We start from the raw sequence: 19,889 nt of genomic DNA on the forward strand, positions 1-19,889 counted from the left end.
GGTATCTGTGGGAATTTTAAAATTCATTTCTCCCCATCTTAGACAAAGTCTCTTCAGATTTCCTTTTCTGGCATTCCATCCCCTCACAACCATGGAAGGCCAAAAATATTCCAGCTCACCTCCTACTCAATCATTCTCTGTAGACTAAAAGCATTGGTCTAACTCTCAGTCTCAGTGCATCACCAATTGCTACTTTCCTTATCATATGAGAGCAGCTCTGGTGTACTCAATTCCTACACCTGCATAGTCCTAGCTTCAAAGAAAATGAAATCTCATATTCTACATTTGAATTTTCTTTCTTTTGTTTCAGTATGATTTCCACAAAAAGAAAGAGAATTCCTAACTTGAACTCTACTGCCACACAGAGTTCAGTATGTCTCCATACAAATTATTAATTCATAAGTGTTTGAGACAAAGGATCACCTAGTTCTCTCCCACAAACAGGACTCAGGGGAATTAGGAACATTATTGCTCAGTACAGCACAAGATGAACTTATCAACTGGGTTCAGGCTCCAACATCACTATCCCAGATGAATTAACTCACCTGTGTAATTCTTGTCTGAGGCTACGCCTATCCATGGTTCTGCACCTTGCTCCAAATGACAATCTGAAAGACCCCAGCCCGTGCTTGCCCACTAGGTACCCCAAGAAAATTGCTGCCCCTTACCCTGCATACCTAAGAGGGTGGTGGGGCAGGATAAGTGCAGGCCGCTAACCAGGAAACGAAACCTCGAGCCTCTGAGTCACCGCCTGCAGACCCTAGCCTGACCCTAGTACATGCCTTAAAACCAGGCATTCCGGTAAAATAGCCGACCAACACATTCCTTCCTGTAACACTTAACCCTGATAGCGGGGTAGGGCAGGATGTAGTAAATCACTTGTCAAAATTAGGGAACGAACAGTTTCGGTGCATAACGACCCGCACAGACTTGTCCGGGCAAGTACCGACACGTCAGCCTTCCCCCAACCCCACCTACCCCATCTGGCTAGCTTAACCTGACCAATCCCCACCCTGAACATAATTTAAAATTAACCAATCATCCCCCTGTAACCACGCATCTCGCTTCTGTAACCCTGCTTCTGCTTCCCATAAAAGAGGATGCTTTCATGCATCAAGGCGCGCAAGTCTCCCGATAGACTTTGTCGCCCCGGGTACCCGTGTAACCGGTTCTCAGACACTCAACCCGAACCTTGTGGATCTCGAGGTTGAGTGCACCTGGGAGCCGAGGGCTTGCCCGAATAAACCTCTTGCTGTTTGCATCCGCACAAGTGGTCTCGTTGTTCCTTGGGGAAGGGTCTCTTCAGATTGAAGGACACCCCACGCCGTCGGGGGTCTTTCATCTGGGGGCTCGTCCGGGATAGAGACCCCCACCCAGGGACCACCGACCCATTTCCGGGAGGTAAGCTGGCCAGCGTCTGTGTGTTGTCTGCGTGTTGTCTGTAGCTAAGTTATGTTGTCAATTACTGTGCGCTTGCGAATCTGGTGAGTTCGGCCGTACTCGTCCATATCTGGCGGGCCCGTGGAGGAGCTGACGAGCTCGTACTCCCGACCGCAACCCCCAGGAGACGTCTTGGGGGTGTCCGGAGCCTGAAACAGTGGCTCATCCGGAGCCTGAAACAGTGGCTCATCCGGAGCCTGAAACAGTGGCTCATCCGGAGCCTGAAACAGTGGCTCATCCGGAGCCTGAAACAGTGGCTCATCCGAGGGCCTGAAAAAGTGGCCCATCTGGAACCCGGTCCTTTTGGACGCGTGGTTCGTCTGGGAGACGAGAGATCCGGACTCTCAATAAAGTCTCCATCTGGTTTTGCTTTCGGTTTGTTGGCAAAAACGCGCAGCGAAGCTAAGTGTTGTCTGTGTTCATCTTTTATTTGTGTTTGTTAAAATTTTTTTTAGCATGGGACAGACTGTCACAACCCCCCTTAGCCTTACTTTACAGCACTGGAAGGACAGCCCGAGCCTAGATTGTCAGGTTTTAGGAACTTGCTTGTTTGTCAATTATGAAATTGCCACTGACCACCTGTGAGTGGCCCCAGTTAGATCTCAGCCTTGGGCCTTGGCTCAGGGGGTCTGAGCGTGGGGGAGAACCTGCCAGTCTGAGGGGACGGCCGCTAGGGATTTTTCTTTTCCCTTGCCCCAGATGACTGGGAATTCTCCTCCGCCTTGGAAGGCCCCTGGGTCAACGTCTGCAGAAAAAAAAAAAAAAAATCCTCCGGAGGTAAATAGGGGGTTTGAGTCCCCTGGTAAGTGAATGGTGGTGAGAAGTTGCCCCATTCACTGAGACTTCATTTTGTCTTTGTGGCCACTTGGTTGTATTGTTAACTTTAGTGTGTGTTTGTTTTATGTTTTCTGGGGTAAGAAAGTTCTGGGTGAGTGTGGCAGGCTCAATCAGCAGCTTCTGGATTCAGCTTGCTGAGTGAGAACAGCACAGAGTTCCAGTAGGGATAAACTGGGGCTCATTAGTCCCCAACTCAGCCTTCAGTTTTTGTCTAGTTTTGTTTTAGAATTGGTACCAGTTTTAAATGTGGATCCTTGGTTTTTGTGTTTATCTGTGTTTTTGTTATTTAGTTAAACATCTCTGGGGGAATAAAAGTTCCAGCTGGGCTGGGTCACAGACCTGCTACGCCCACCCTCCCTGTGAGGCATGGAAGGTTACTGGGCTAGTTTGGTTCCCTTCAAGCCTCAGGCTGCATTTTTCTCCTTGTGCAGGCTGCTAGCAGGGAGGGTGTAAAAGGCCGTGTGTCTGGTTTGGACTTTTTCAACTAGTCCTGACAATGTAAAAATCTGGCCAGTTTAGTTTTAGGTGACCCCCTCCCCCAGCCCTCCTCCTACAGAAGGGATTCAAAAGACTAATTAGTGAATTGCCTTGCTAGATAAGCAAGCTCTGGGAAAATAAAGCCCAACAAAGGTACCTAGTTAAAAAGAAATACTGTCTTAAATTTTTGTCTAAGAACTTTAAAAGGTGTACATACGACTGATTTTGATTTTTGCGCGCTTTAAGATCTGTGTGAGTGCTTTGTGTGTGTCTGTGAACATGTTCAAAGATAAGAATTGTCAGCATGCTGTAACAATTGGGTGAGTTTAAATTTAAAATTCAAAAGGTTATGAGGTTTGGACATTACCAAAGATTTTAAAAAATCTTCACATTGTTTTAAATGGCTTTGTAAAGATTCTTTAACTTGCAAATTAGAAAATCTGGTATTTTAAAAGACTAATGTTTTAAAATGCATAAGACTGTTTATTCTGTAATCAAGTTATCTGGCTTAACAAAAATGCATTGGCTGTTTGGGATCTAATTCCCTTGGCTAAAATTTGGGGATAAATATTAAAAATTTAAATGTAAAGGTTAGTTTAACACTGTCAAAGATGTTACCTGTTCTGTCTGTCTAAAACTGTATTTCATTCGAGAACCAAGAGAAGAGATGGAGAAAAGAAACCAACAGAAGACCTATCTTTAGGGGTAAGGGGTGAACAAGCAGAAGTGCAGTTCAGCTGGCCATGCATGGTGGGACAGGCCCTGGGAAGGGTCCACGCAGGGTGAAAGAGGGTAAGCTGGCACAAGCGCAGTTCATCTAACCCTAAAGAGTCAGATTGGGTGTGCCCATTCCATAGAAGGGGCCGAACGGCCCATCTTTGTTCTCTCTTTTCTCTGCAGTCAGACACTGAAAACATGATGGTTAAAATGAGTGATGTGATGATCTGATTAGTATTGCTAAAACTTCCCCTTGGATGTGTTAACATTAAAATTAGAAAGGCCTTAAAAAGAGGGCTAAAAAGTTATTTCTATAATGTGACTTGCTTTTAATGTTTTACAATTAAGATATTTTTGAAAGTTATAGAGGTGTTAAGTCTAGCCTCGTGGTATAATGATGGTGACTGTAATTTTTGCATTAAGGAACAATTGTCATTTGAGTTTAAAAATCTTAATGTGTGTCTGCCTTAAAACAAGCAACCAAGAGGCAATGAGTGACACTTGGCCTCAAGATTTCAAGGGATCTTTTCAAAACGCAAATGAAAACTAAAGTATAAAATATTAAAGGTGATTAATAAGAGGCTTTTAAAAAAATAAAAAAAATGGATTTTGGGATATAAAGTTTAAATATAAAATTGTTCTTGACATTGGCCTCAATGTGCACAAAGGAAAAAATTAAAATTACCAAAATAATTGCTATTCTAGCTTGCTCTTATAGGTTTTTTTAAGTTTCCAGCAAGCCCAGAGCAAAGCACAGAGGATTCTTAAAAGTTTGTCAAATGTAACTTTGACTCTTAATAAGTTTCAGGTAAGAGCATGCTTAAAAGCTACTTCTATGTTGACCACCTTGTTGCTTTTAATTGGAGTAAAGTGGCCTTTTATAAGACGCATTGATCTGCAAACTGGTTTGAAGCCAGCCCGGGCAGAAAAAGGTCCCTGTGAGACTGTCACCTCTATTCAGCCAGCAGAGTACTAGCCCTGGACTAAAGAGTCAGGGGACAGTACTCAAGCCCCAAGCTCGAGACTCATAGTGGCAGAGTACTAGCCCTGGACTGAAGAGTTAGGGGACAGCATTCAAGCCCCGAGTCTGGGACTCATAGTGGCAGAGTGCTAGCCTTGAGCTGTAGAGCTGAGGGACAGTGCTCAGGCCCTGAGTTCGAGTCCAGCAACCAGCTAAAGGGAAATGCCAATAAGGCATTTATCCCAATGTGGAGAAGACACTCCTGGGACAAAAGCAATGGAGGAGCATCCAGAGGCAGTAAGCCACTGCTTGGATGGCAGAAATGTCAGATCCTAGTGTCATTTGTGGGTGGCCTTTCAAAACTGGTCAGAGCCGGGAGGTCATAGGAAAAAAGTTTGGAAGCATGCCTAATGTTCATGACTACCTTGTAAGGGACAGGAACTTGCCAGACCTCTGTGATAGTAAAAAGCTAATGTTATAAAATGTGGGGGATAGTTTAAATCTCAACCCCTTTATGTGCCTAATTGGCAGCTCTAATTGAGCTGACACTAGTTACATGAAGTTCATCTGCTCAGGAAAAAGTTTGCAAACCTGAGTGTGTTTCTATTAATATCTGTCTAAAGGCCTGCAAAGGTAACTTAGGCATCTTAGGCATTGTTGAGATCACATTCCTAAGCCATCTAGGAAGATGCTTTTACAAACCAGAGTGCTAAACAAGCTACACTACTGCTGTAGCCGGAGAAAAGGTCTGTACAGTTGTCAAAGGTTAAATATTGTTCTTAATGACATCTAACCCTGATGTCCTCTTTATAAAATAGGCTAAGGTTATAGGTTCCTGGTTAGGTAGGATCAACGCCCCTGAAGTCAGCTTGAAGAAGTTACAGAAGATTGACCTTCGCCCTTCTACCCCCATTTTAAGATCAAGGGTCCAGAGTCAGTTTTGGAAAAATGAGGCAAAATAGATAAAATAATTTTTTAAAGGCATAAAAAATAGTGCTAACAGTTGTTGATATGCAAGGTGTGGAGACTGCATCTGTCAGAGATGGTTACAAGACTAAACCTTCTGAGCCTTCTGTGTCCATTTACAAAAATATCTCGTTAGTAAAAAAGTTGTGATTTTGGTAAATTGTCCTGGGCTATTGTTTAATGATCTTAAAAACCAGCAGGATCAGAGCCTGCCAAGCCTATGCAATGTATCCTTAACCAGTCTGTGTAGAAATTTACAGCCCAGCATGAGGTGTGACAGTCCCTTGGAGCCACTGAGAGATCCTGCTGCTGCTGCTGCTGCTGCATACCCTAATGGTTAAAGTTCAACGACTGCCTGACAGCCACCTGGAGAAACTCCTGCCTAAAGATTTCATCACCTGAGTCTGCTTCCTGGTTGACTGCTGCTAAATCTAAGATCTTGTGGGACATTCTTTTGGGTGATATCCAAAAACCCTCTCTTCCCACAGTGGATATTGGGGACAAGGATATCACTGGCTTACTTGTCTTAGGCACTTCAGTGCATAGTGACTGGAAATCCACTCTATGGTCACAGCCTAGTTTGGCTCTGGTATGGTAATAACCTGAGTGTGTTATCAATGGAGGTAATACTCTTAGCCTTAAAATCTAGCAAGCTTCTACATCACAGTGGTGCCTTAAGGCTGTTCTAAGATAAAGGTTCCGCAAGCAAAAGGAAAATTGTGCAGTTTTAAACTACAGCTACAAAGATGCTCAGGGATTGTAAAGAAAGAGGGTGGTAAAAAAAAAGGCCTTGAAAAAGGGATTGTAAAGAAGGTAGTAAAAAAAGCCTTGGAAAAGGAATTGGGGAAAAAATTAATATCCACTTTGGATAAGAAAGGATTTAAGAAGTAAAAATTGTCTTTAAAGAAGACAAACCTCAGAAAGTTTAAGTATGTAGCAAATGGTATGAGTATGTCTTAAAATTGGAGCTTACAAGTACAGCTGGTACAAAGGATCATGGAACAAGTCCCCATGGTTCGCTACCCTGTTATCCTCCCTAATGGGACCATTAATTCTTACCTTAGGTCCCTGCATTATAAATCGCCTGATACAATTTGTAAAAGACCGACTATCGGTCGTACAGGCCCTAGTACTAACCCAACAATATCATCAGCTTAAATTAACGGAGGAAACGTCGGGTGAATGAAGGATTTCATTCAGGCAAAAGGAAATGGGGGAATGAAAGACCCCAGCCCGTGCTTGCCCACTAGGTACCCCAAGAAAATTGCTGCCCCTTACCCTGCATACCTAAGAGGGTGGTGGGGCAGGATAAGTGCAGGCCGCTAACCAGGAAACGAAACCTCGAGCCTCTGAGTCACCGCCTGCAGACCCTAGCCTGACCCTAGTACATGCCTTAAAACCAGGCATTCCGGTAAAATAGCCGACCAACACATTCCTTCCTGTAACACTTAACCCTGATAGCGGGGTAGGGCAGGATGTAGTAAATCACTTGTCAAAATTAGGGAACGAACAGTTTCGGTGCATAACGACCCGCACAGACTTGTCCGGGCAAGTACCGACACGTCAGCCTTCCCCCAACCCCACCTACCCCATCTGGCTAGCTTAACCTGACCAATCCCCACCCTGAACATAATTTAAAATTAACCAATCATCCCCCTGTAACCACGCATCTCGCTTCTGTAACCCTGCTTCTGCTTCCCATAAAAGAGGATGCTTTCATGCATCAAGGCGCGCAAGTCTCCCGATAGACTTTGTCGCCCCGGGTACCCGTGTAACCGGTTCTCAGACACTCAACCCGAACCTTGTGGATCTCGAGGTTGAGTGCACCTGGGAGCCGAGGGCTTGCCCGAATAAACCTCTTGCTGTTTGCATCCGCACAAGTGGTCTCGTTGTTCCTTGGGGAAGGGTCTCTTCAGATTGAAGGACACCCCACGCCGTCGGGGGTCTTTCACAATCAATTTAGGCTTAGGAACACAGTGCCCTGATAATAAGAAGTAGAGGAGAACTGTTGCTCATGCTGGGTAATCATTGGTCTAAGATCTCAGATATCCTGTTCAGAATGTTGTTCCTAAATCATATTTCTCATTGCTCACTGGCTCCTTGGCTCCCAGGCTTGGATCTATTTTGCTGGTTGTGTGGCTTGAAATCAGCTCTTTTATTCAAGGCTAGCATTCTACCAGTTTTGAGTCCCAGTTCTACTCCAGTTTTGTTTTTTTCTTTTGTTGGTTGTGAGTCTTGTACTCTGGGCCTGGGCATTCTCCCTCAGTGCTTCAGCTCAAGGCTAGTGCTCTCCCACTTGAGCCACAGCACTGCTTCTGGTTTTATAGCAGTTTATTGGAAATGAGAATTTCACAGACTTTCCTGCCCAGGCTGGCTTTGAAACACAAACCTCAGATCTCAGCCTCCTGAGTAGCTAGGATTACAACCATGAGCCACTGGCACTCGGCCCACTTCTAGTTTTTGAAGTTAATTGGAGATAAGAGTCTTATGTGGAATTTTTGGCCATTGCTGGCTTCAAACCAAAATCCTCAGATTTCAGCCTCCTAAATAGCTAGGATTACAGGTATGAAAAACTGTACCCAGTGACAGGTTTGGATTATAAATACCCACTTTAAATTGGTGATTTACAAAGCATACTTCCAATAGTGATATACATTCTGTCCTAGATTGGAATCAACATACAAAAATTACCTCAGGTTTGGGAAGACAGTCTCCTGTCCGAGGAACATAGTTTGGAACTTTTGTCAACCTGCTGGTTTGGATTCTTGAAGAATGAGAATAAAATTGCCTCAGGAGTTATATCATCAAGTTGAAGTTGTCTTTAAAAAGAAATTAAACTTCTTACAGACTGGACTCATGTCTAATAGAATTGAAAGTTTGATAAATATTCACATATATACTAAAAATGAACCACTTGGCCCTAGCAAGTTAATGTGACTTTTGATCACCCAAGAACACCAGGTTACTGTAGGTCTCCAGCATTATATCCCCATACCAGGTACTCTGAGCAATGTCCAGGTCCTGCCACTCCTCCCAGCTGAAGTTCACAGCTACATCATCAAATGACAACAGCTTTTATAAGGGTACATTTACATCAAGTAATCATGAGAACACCAAGACTAGAATTTCATTTTCCTGTATATATGCTTTTGTTTTACATAAAATATCTGGAGCTTGCTGTGCTGTTATCTATACAATGGGAGAAGGAAAAATCAAAGTAGAAATGTTTGTTTCTATTTTAACTTAGTCATTAATAATATGGTTTCCCTATGATATGTATCAAAAGAGACATACACTAAGTATAGAAAAATAAAAATAAATAAATACAAAGATAACATAAGCAAAATCAGTGATGAACAATGCAAGTAATGATAATATGAAATGGAATAAACATCAGCAGAAATTGTATGATTGCACCACAGACCATTGATAATTAACAGATCATATATCTCAATGTAAAAGTTGTATGCTGAAAAGCAAAGTCTCCAAGGACACGTTTAAAAGGCCATACAATTTTTTTTAATCTACCTTTACTACTGGAGAACTACTATTCCTTGTACTGATAGAACAGCCAGACAAAAAGTGAGCAGGAGCCGGGTGCCGGTGGCTCACACCTGTAATCCTAGCTACTCAGGAGGCTGAGATCTGAGGATTGTGGTTCAAAGCCAGCCCGGGCAGGAAAATCTGTGAGACTCATATCTCCAATAAACCACTAGAAAACCGGAAGTGGTGCTGTGGCTCAAGCGGTAGAGTGCTTGCCTTGAGCTGAAGAGCTGAGGGACAGCACCAAGCCCAGAGTTCAAGGCCATGACCGACAAAAAAAAAAAAAGTGAACAGGAACACATAAATGGATGGCATTATCTTAACCTAAATGCTATTTATAAAGTACTTGGTGTTACATTTACCAAGAGAGACACATTGAAAGTAAGTCCCGGGACAAACTTTCTAGAAATCAATATGAGAAATAAAGCTGTGATAAATACATTATAGTTAAATAATCTATTTCCAATAATCTCAGTGAAATAAACAATAGGGAAAGTACAATGGACATCGGCGAAATGTTTCCTACCATTGAGATTTATACAATATTAAAGGTAGCCATTTTCTTACTTCATCTTTGAAATAAAAACATATGTTTTTAATTATGTATGTTATATGCACAAGGGTATCTTCTGAGGGGTGGGGGAAAGCCAAAGAAATGGGTGCAAATAGGATGAAAAAGTGCATCAGTGGAGGTCATTCAACACTGATGAAAATAAACTATATAACTTGTGAGTAGAAATGGGGGAAAGTGCTTGGGAGAGAGTGAACATAAGACATTGAACAAAAGGAAATATCCTCATTACCTGACTCATGTAACTGTAATCTCTCTGTACATCTCCTCTATAATAAATTAAATTATTTAGAAAACAATTCTCCATGGAGTTGTGTTAGCCTAAACTATTTGCTTACTGAAGAAAATCTACCATAGTTACAAGAACAGTTACAATAATTAGAAATAAAATAAAACACTTAATTTGAAACATGAAATATTTTGAGTTTAGGTTGAATATAAATTCTACATAAACTAATAACAATAATTTTGTTTTATTGTAGTATCCAATTCAGTTAGTGGTAAATAGTCAGGTAAGAGAAAACAAAGTAAAATAAGTATTTCTGGCTCAAAACTGTTATCCTACCCTAGCTACTAAGGAGGCTGGGGTTTGGAAGCCAGCCTGAGTAGACAAATTAATCAGCTAATAAACAGGCTGGAAGCAAGGCTCAAGTGACAGTACCAATAGTGAATGAGGCCTGTGAGTTCAAGCTTCAGTCCTAGCACAAGAAAGGCATGGTGAGGCTGAGGTAGGTGTGTCACATGAGTTTTGAAATTAGACACCAATTATGGTAACACAGCAAGTGCTCATCTCAGACATACAGAGAAAAGAAAATGGGTGAAGGCGGAGGGGGGGGGAGGGAAGCAAAAGGATAGGGAAAAGAAGGAAGAAGAGGAGACAAGAGAGGAGTGGCGAGGAGAGAAAAAGAAAGGGAAAGGAGGACAAGAAGACAAGATGGTAAGACAGGATCATGAGATTACATTTGATTCCTTGGATAGGCCACCATAAGTGATTGATCCAAAGCCAAACAAGACTAAGTACATACAATTGAAATTTTGTGCACCAAAAGGCATGATCAACAAAGAAGAAAAAACATGGTATATGAGAAAATATTTGCATATATCTTTAAATAGATTACTAAATGAAAAGAATTAGAAAATATAAAATGAACTCCTATAATTAACCCCCAACACCAATCTGATTTTGAAATGGGAAAAAAAGACTAAAAAGAATATATACATATAGTTGATTAAAATATAAAAAGAAGTTCAATATCAATATTAACGAGAAAAATTCAAATCAAAATTACAATGAAATAGACACTTCACACTGTTAATATGTTCATAGTTTTAAGTAATAACAACAACAAAAATCCAAAGTCTAACAACTGCTGAAAAGGATGTGAAAATATGAACTTTGGTGCATCTCTGGCAGGAATGTAAAACAAAGATGGTATGGAGACTCCCAAAAATAACTATAGAGAGAATTAGGAATATGGTGCAGCACTTCTATTTCTAGATTTGTACCCAACAGAACAGAAAGCAGGGACTAGAACAAATATTTGGAGAATCACTTCACTAAAATGACTCACAATAACCAAAAGATAAAAGCACGTAAAACAATAGATAAATGCATTGAAAAGGAAGACAATTTGATTACATTTTACAGCAGCATGAACCTTGAATACAATAAGCTAAATAAAATACAACAGTCATAAAGGAGCAACCATGGTATTATTCCCCTTATTGAACTTTCAAGGATGAACAAACTTATTGAGGCAAAAAGTATGATGATTCCAGAGACTGGGACAGAGAGGAATAGGAGCTGTATACTTAATGATTACACAGCTTCATACGTGGACAATAAAAAATGCTGTACACGGATGGAAGGGATGCTCACACAATGAGGCCATGTGCAATTTCAATGAATTATACATTTAAGAGTGGTTTAGTAGCCAAATACCTATACTTCTGGAACTTGGGAAATTCAAGAAGGATTAGCCTACCTACCTAGGCTACATAACAAGTTCAATTGTTTCCTGGACTAGCAAGACCTGTCTTCAAAAGGAATATGGAAAATTCAAATTTTGGATTCTGAATTTTATCAGTGATAAAAGTGACTTATGTATCTATTTTTCCTAGTGAAATAGCAAGTGAATTGAAAGTGTTTGAAAACATGTTAAAACAGATTTTAGTTGGAAACACACATTAGAAATAACATTAATAACAAACACATTAACAAAAGACACACATTATTATAATCTATGCATCTTGCTGTTTGTTTTTTGTATATTTTTCACTGACTACAATTCAAATGTGTCACATATTCATGAATCATTTCTCCCAGTAGATTCCTAAGGATATTTTGCCATACATGTTGGCTACATTAGCATAGGCAAGTTGAACAGTAAGAAAAACTGGTTCCCAGAAAGATAATTTGAAGAAAAGAAAAAAATGAGAGGTATATGAAAGAGAGACTGAGAGAAAGAAAGAGGAAAAGAGACAGAAAGAAAAAATAGACCTGAAGAGAGAGAAAGAGAAAAATTGGGGGGGAGGGGGTCACTCATGGGGCCTGAATTCTGGGCCTGGGCGCTGTCCCTCAGCTCTTCAGCTCAAGGCTAGCACTCTACTACTCGAGCCTCAGCAACACTTCTGGCTTTTTTTTTTTTTTCTGCATATGTGGTACTGAGGAATTGAACTCAAGGTCTCATGCATGCAGGGCAAGCACTCTACCACTAAGCCACCTTCCTAGCCCCGAGAGAAAGAGAAATTTTTAAAAAGCTAATGAGTAGGAAATGGAATGAAGAGAGAAAATAGAGCAAAAAAAAAAAAAATACTGTGAGGACACTTTAGAAAAAAATAGGGATTTCAAGAAACACCGTAGACTATACCATCAAATATAGTCTTAAGTTTTAAGTAAGACAAAGACCACAAAGCATTCCAAGAAGCATGTATAGAGAGTAATTTAAGTACCTATAGCTTACTCCGTCCTCTACAGCATTTGAAGAGTACGTGACCACACTATTTCAGCATCTCCCATCAAACTTCATTAATATAGTTTAATGTTACTCATGGGGATGTGATACTGGACTAGTTGATAATGAACATTCACCTTCCAGGGGATTTCATCTCTTTGCTGTCAGTGACTCATATTACAAGTGTGACTATTTTTTCTCACATCAGAAAAAGTAGAAGCAAACTGAAGCAAATCAGCACTCAACTTACACAGAATGTAAGATTTTATATTTCGCTAAATCTATGATCAATCTTTATCTATTTAGGAACATGTTCCTGAAGCAGAATCTGCTTTTCTGTTCTTCAATCTTGGATACTCTTAGGTTCCCAAAATGGAATGTAAAATAAAGTGAGAAATCAAAAGTAACTCACCAGAAATCCTTGCATTCTTTCTTGCCTTTGACAATGAACAGGAGATACTGGAAGCATGGCTGGTAGAGAGGCAAATGAGGTAGTCAGGAAAGAACCTGTGTGATTGTGCCCCAGATTTTTCTTCTCAAAACATCATACATGGGCTGGAAAAGCATAAAGCTTTCTTATGAAAAAATAATGTTTTCTGTCTCAAATAGAACATTAAACTATCCACTAAAGATGAAACCACAGTCCATTAGTCAGTAGCTAGATAGTATAAAAGCAATTCATTTCTAGGTTACCGGTAGCTAGATAGTATAAAAGCAATTCATTTCTAGGTTACCATATGTGTGTATACACACACACACACATACACACACACACACACACACACACACATATATAGTTAAAACTACTATTCCCACAAAATAATTGGATAATTAAAACAATAAACATATCACATCTTCACTAAAACTAGTTATTAGTGAAGTACACTTAGGGATGTATGAACTACTTTTCTCTTAATGCAAAGATATGCTAGAACTTAACTCAGCATTTGTACTCTACTTCATTCATTTACATATTTAAACACCGTGGTAGTGATGTCTGTTATAATTCAGTTTTTTTTCACCCAAAGTTCTACAGGAAAAATGTATACAATATATATTTCTTGCATTACGTTTCCATAATGGTTTTGAAATGGCACATTTCTTTGTATCCAAATACTGAGAGCACCTTTGTACAATGACTTGCAATTTGTCATTTAACCTGCTTTGGCCAAAGGAGCATCAGCAAATACTCACTTTCCTAAATGGTCACATGAAGAACCTTGGCCATCCTGCTCGAGATATAGAACCTCATAAAAATGCAACATAAAATACTGGTCATAGGATTGACACAATCCAACCCCATCCTGAGCCAATGAACCAGAAAATTAAAGTCTTCTATGTTACTGAAACAAAATATCAAGCTGAGGACACCCTAAAATGTAGATCCATAAAACTTAAACTAAATAGCTATGTGCCTTTTGCTTGTACTTGTTGGTTGTCTTATTATAGAGGAAATGCTCTTATCCACACGTGTTTTTTTACACAATTACATAGAATGTAAACTTTTAATATAAAATAACATGAGCATTACAGTGATGTACGAAATGAAATCTACTCTGTAGATTTCAAAGTTTTTTGTTGTTTTGTTTGGAATGACAATATGAGTTATTAAAAAGCAATGTTTGCACATCAGTATTGAATTTTTCTACATCACAAGAATGTTTACAAAACTTAGAAGGTTTTACTATAGACAAAGTTGTCCATATTCACACTGCTTGAAACGGAGTGTTATAGATTTCACGGTGGGATATTTTCCAAAAATAGAAACAAAAGAACAACAAGAAAAAAAACCCCACACTTTCAAAGGATTTGTGTTCAAATGGAGACTACAACTCCCACAATGCTCTGTGCCATGCTGGAGGAAGTGGGATCTTACATGGGTTTGACCACTGCTAGACCCTAGGTCCATGGAGGGCATAAATGAATGGGGACCTTTCTCTTCCAGCTGTGGGAGCTGAGTTGGATTTTTTTTTTTTGAAAAACATTATTTGCCTCCTGAAATACTCTAAGACCAACCAGAAGATGGAAATGTATTGGGAGCATTAGATAAGCTGTTTTTTTAAAATTCTTACTTCTAATAATATATTTGAGGTTATGAGAATACATTTAAATTTTTTGATTAATGGATACATTTTGTTGAATGTAAATTATGTCTCTGTTTTGCCTTACATTTTTTTGTCGTCCTGGGGCTTGAACTCTGGGCCTCGGTGCTGTCCCTAAGCTCTTCTGCTTACAGCAGTGCTCTACCACTTGAGACACAGCACTGGTTTTGTGGCGGCTAATTGGAAATAAGAGTATCACAGACTTTCCTGGCTTTCAACCATGATCTTTAGATCTCAGCCTCCTGAGCAGCTAGGATTCCAGTGCCTGGATTGCCTAAAATTTCTGAATATCTCCCCTCTCACTTTAAAAAGGTATTCACAGCCATTAAACTTGGACCATTTTCCACTGCTCTAATTTATACCCTGGAAAAAAGTATCAGGATTGCTATAATCTTGTGTCAATTTAGATTTCTCAAAATCTAACAATTTCCCAGAAACTCCAAAACTCCATCTATGAAATCTTAAGGAGTTTTTCGTTATTTATTTCTGAATTTTGTCTTTCCTTTAAAGGATTTATTTTCTCTTTTTTTTTTCCTTTCCAATCTTCAGCAAGGAGTGGAAGTCTGATTAACACTTCTTTCAGAAATAAATAGTTCAAATAACTTAAGTATAAAAGAACAGTGGAAAATGGCCACAGTCTTATGATTGCAAATAAATGAGAAAAAGAATATAACTGAAAACAAAACAAAACAATTCATAGCATAAATCCTGTATTTCCCACATTTGTAAGGAAATAACTCTTTGAAAGAAACAAAAAATATCAGCTGGGCACCTGTGGCTCAGGCCTATAATCCTAGCTACTCAGGAGGCTGAGATCTAAGGATTGAGGTTCAAACCCAAGCCAGGCAGCAAAGTCCATGAGACTCATATCTCCAATAAATTACTCAGAAAACCAGAAGTGGCGCTGTGGATCAAGTGGTAGAGCACTTGCCTTGAGCTGAAGAGCTGAGGGACAGTGCCAAGGCCCAGAGTTCAAGCCCCACAACCGACCAAAAAAAAAAGAAAAGAAATCAATCAATGTTTGTTCTTGTATGGGTTGAGCAGACACAGCCTTCCAGAGGTTGGAAGCTGTTCCTCCACTCTGTCAGGATTTGGAGGCAGAGGGCCTGCATGCACTTTTACAGCTCAGTACCTGGGCAAACAGAAATGGAGTAGAGACACTGTATCCTGTGATGCATGAGGAAATGCCCATAGAAAAAACACCAGCAGCAAAAGGACCTAGCAGCGGCACTGTCACAGCAACTGCTGAGGGAGGATCTCCCATACAGTCTTCTACTAAAAGAGAAGCATCTGTTCCTGCATAAATGTGATAGGTTTGTCCCTAGAAATATAGAATTTGAATATTTGGAAGTAAACATTCCACAATCATTCCCATTCAACAGCTGAAGAATCTCATGTGACTTCATGCTGTAGTGTGTCCACTCTAAAAGAATTAGATCAACATTTCTTTTCATCTTACTTTCATCCTGTAAATACTGATGGAAAATTTCACAGATCTTGCTTCCCTTTTGGGTCCAGTCGTGGGCCTGAACTCTGGGCCTGGGCGCTGTCCCTCAGCTCTTCAGCTCAAGGCTAACGCTCTACCACTTGAGCCACAGTGCCACTTCCGGCTTTTTTCTTTTGTTGCTTATGTGGTACTGAGGAATTGAACCCAGGGCCTCAGGCATGCAAGGCAAGCGCTCTACCACTGAGCCAGCTTCCCAGCCCATCTTGCTTCCCTTTTGTCCCATAAAGTCCAGATACTTAAGATATTTTTATCTTAGATCTGTCACCACCAGGATCCAATGTAACTTCCAATGAATAGACACAGAATAAGTTTTTGTTCAAAGTGGTTTGCCCCTTTGGTCCATCGTTTCACTGCTTGGTAATCCCCAGACTTAGGTCAGGATAGAAGAAAGTAATGACTGCATGAAAGTACTGGATAGCCTTGCTTTTATTTCTTTCCATTAGGAGATTCATGTAAAAATTAGTGACCTCATCAGTGAACAAGTTTTTTAAGGTTTGATATCTCCCTCAGTAATTCTCAATTTGAAAGCACTACTGAGGATCTCATCCTGTGGGCCATGGTCTAGGGCATTATTGATTTTCTTTTCCAGGTCTTCAATAAGTTCAAGATAATCTGTTCTTCTGTCCTTCTCTTTGCCTAAGAAATTCTTTTTCTTGGCCTCAACTACTACTATTTTCCTCCTAAATAAGACATTGCTTCCAAGCTGGGCACTGGTGGCTCATGCCTGTAATCCTAGCCACTCAGGAGGCTAAGATCTGAGGATTGCGGTTCAAAGCCAGCCAGGGCAGGAAAGTCCATGAGACTCTTTTTTTTTTTTTTGATCGGTCATGGGGCTTGAACTCTGGGCCGAGGCGCTGCCCCTCAGCTCTTCAGCTCAAGGCAAGCACTCTACCACTTGAGCTACAACACCACTTCTGGTTTTCTCGTGGTTTTATTGGAGATAGGAGTCTCACAGTCTTTCCTGCCCGGGGTTGGCTTTGAACCCTGATCCTCAGATCTCAGCCTCCTGAGTAGCTAGGATTACAGGCGTGAGCCACCAGCGCCCTGCTCTAGGAAAGTCCATGAGACTCTAATCTCCAATAAACCACTAGAAAACCAGAAGTGGCACTGTGGCTCAAGAAGTAGAGTGCTCACCTTGAGCTGAAGAGCACAGGGACAGCGCCCAAGCCCAGAGTTCAAGCCCCATGACCGACCAAAAAAAAAAAAAAAAAGACATTGCTTCCAGGCAGAGTCAGGCTGACACTTCTGATAGGTCACGTTCTGCCGGATGCCCTCTTTTATTGTCATTTTCAGGTCTTACAGTGATCTTTTCTTTTCTTTTTTGTTGGACATAGGGCTTGAACTCTGGGCCTGAGGGCTGTCCCTCAGCTCTTCAGCTCAAGGCTAGCGCTCTACCATTTGAGCCATAGTGCTACTTCCTGTTTTCTGGTACTTTTTTTTATTGGAGATAAGAGTTTCATGGCCTTTCCTGTTATTTCCTTCTTTTTGAGTACCCTAGCTGATCTTGCCTTCCTGGACAACTAACAATTCTTCTTTGCATGTCAGTCTCCGCTGAAGATTATTCCTTCTTGTTCCTGCCATAACGCTGATGGTTTTGTCCATCTCTTTTCCCTTCTTACATTTTTCTCTGAATGATCATATCAGTTTCCTTGATTTAAATAATCCATGGAGGGCTGGGAAGGTGGATCAGTGGTAAAGTGCTTGCCTGGCATGCATGAGGCCCTGGGTTTGATTCATCAGCACCACAGAAACAGAAAAAGAAGGAAGTAACACTGTGGCGCAAGTGGTAGAGCGCTAGCCTTGAACTGAAGAGTACAGGGAGAGCGCCCAGGCCCAGAATTCAAGCCCCATGACTGACAAAATAAAAATAAATAATAAATAAATAAATAACCTATGGAGAAAATTCAAAAGTGTGTCTCTAACTTCTCAAAACTCCCATCACATGTATCCAAGTGCCTACGGTAGAAGTGTTCTTGCATGTTTCATAGGCACTTTAAACAATTTCCAAGAATGAAGTCATCATTTTTACCCAATATTTCTAGAATTTACCTCTGTATAATACTCATAAACATTTGGTCAGTTCTGTTTCTGTGATTTCTCACCTCCTCTCCAAAACAATGGGGACACCTCATACCCTTGCTACCCTCTTCAGAAATATCTGTTATATCCTGTTCTTGAGGTTTCCATGTTATGCAACTCTCTGAATTGCCCCTGCTGTGGCCACAGCCAATTGCTGTTCTATCATAGTCTTCTGAATTCAAAGTAAAACCAAAGGAAGGCAGGACACTACAGGGCTGATCTCATGTAACTGCCACTGATCTTTGGATAGTCACTTATTCCATTAGGAGATTTATTATCCATTTTCAGCATGTTGTTCTGAGATCCAGAACCTGTCAGTTCACAAGATGAAGAGTTCAAAAATACCTCTCCTCAAGAGGCCACATTTCATGTTCCATTACAAGCAGAAATCACCATGGGCATTGTAATGGGAATCCAAATAAGTTACCAACATTGTAGCAACTTTTTCAGTTGGTGAATAAAGCAATCTAATCTTTGTCTTTAACGGGTATTTTCATCAGTACCCACTGGAGAAAACAGAGTGTTGTGTGAGTGCCACCTCTTGAGGAGGGGCCAAACTCGGGGCAACGACCAGTTGCAGAAATGGAAAATGGCACCCAGAATCCTATTCAGCCCTGTTTACATACCAGACTGGAGCAGTGGAGGCCAACACACACGAGGTGAAAACCTCAGACCTCTTGCAGCCATTGCCGCCTTCGCAGCTTTGGCCACCACCATCAAGCCTCTCAGTCATTGCACATTGTGATGTTTCTTTGTTGGCGGTAGACTCTGCTTGCCTTTGCCTGTTATCCACTTTCTGGCTTGATCTTTCAATTAAAGCTTCTTAGTTCTTTTTGAAGCATACAGGGCTCTGTATTGCTTTATCTCTAGTCTGCCATCTAGGATTTTCATTTTCCCTTTTAAAAATTAGCATATATATATTTATTTACCTCCTCTGTGATTTTCCTCATTAATTTGCATTTTGAAATAACTCATAAGACCTTTGAACTCAAATAACATGGTTTTAGAAAATACTCTATAGCCATGAAGAAAAACCATTTTGAATTGTACATTTTTAAAATGTAATAACACCTAGACACACTTAGCACCTAAATCTTAAAATCAGTCTTGTAGTTTTATTTTAAAGTACTCCCCCACCTTGTTTATACCTGCTGTGCCAGATGATTCATGGTTACAGTGATAAAAGTTTTATGAATTAAAAATATCAGATAATTTAAAATTCTGAATATGTCTACTGGCAAATGAATATATTTGCCAAATGCTTGACAGACCCGTGCACAACAATAACAGTCACAATAAAGTATATTAATTTCAAAGATTGATTATGATTTTACCTAGGGACAGGGTGCCAAGATATCACAGACCTTTGTCCCACAGCTTTAAGAAGGATTTCATGACCAGACAAGTGGTAGAAAACAAAAAGTAAAAGAAACAGCTTTGTGGGCTGGGAATGTGGCTTAGTGGTAGAGTACTTGACTAGCATGCATGAAACCCTACATTCCATCCCTCAGTACCACGTAAATAGAAAAGGCTGGAAGTGGTCCTGTAGCTAAAGTGCTAGAGCACTAGCCTTGAGCACAGAGAGGCTCAGGGCCAGTGCCAGCTCCACCCCTAATGAAAACTGGGTACTTAGAATGGAATATATGTCACAAAATTTCTTCAAGATTCTGGCTGTATTTATCATATAAGTTGACCTTTACACTCCATAGGTTGGCATTAGTCTTGAGAGCCTCTA

General features: G+C 40.5%; 1 pseudogene; it reads right to left on the minus strand.

Annotated features, from left to right (window-relative positions):
• Nucleotides 1-15,801: 15,801 nt before the first annotated feature.
• On the minus strand, nucleotides 15,802-18,841 carry LOC122096762 (annotated as a pseudogene).
• Between the last annotated feature and the right edge of the window lie 1,048 nt (nucleotides 18,842-19,889).

This window comes from Dipodomys spectabilis, unplaced genomic scaffold (assembly GCF_019054845.1).
Source record: "Dipodomys spectabilis isolate Male_0828 unplaced genomic scaffold, ASM1905484v1 ptg000388l, whole genome shotgun sequence".
Classification (NCBI taxonomy): Eukaryota; Metazoa; Chordata; class Mammalia; order Rodentia; family Heteromyidae; genus Dipodomys; species Dipodomys spectabilis.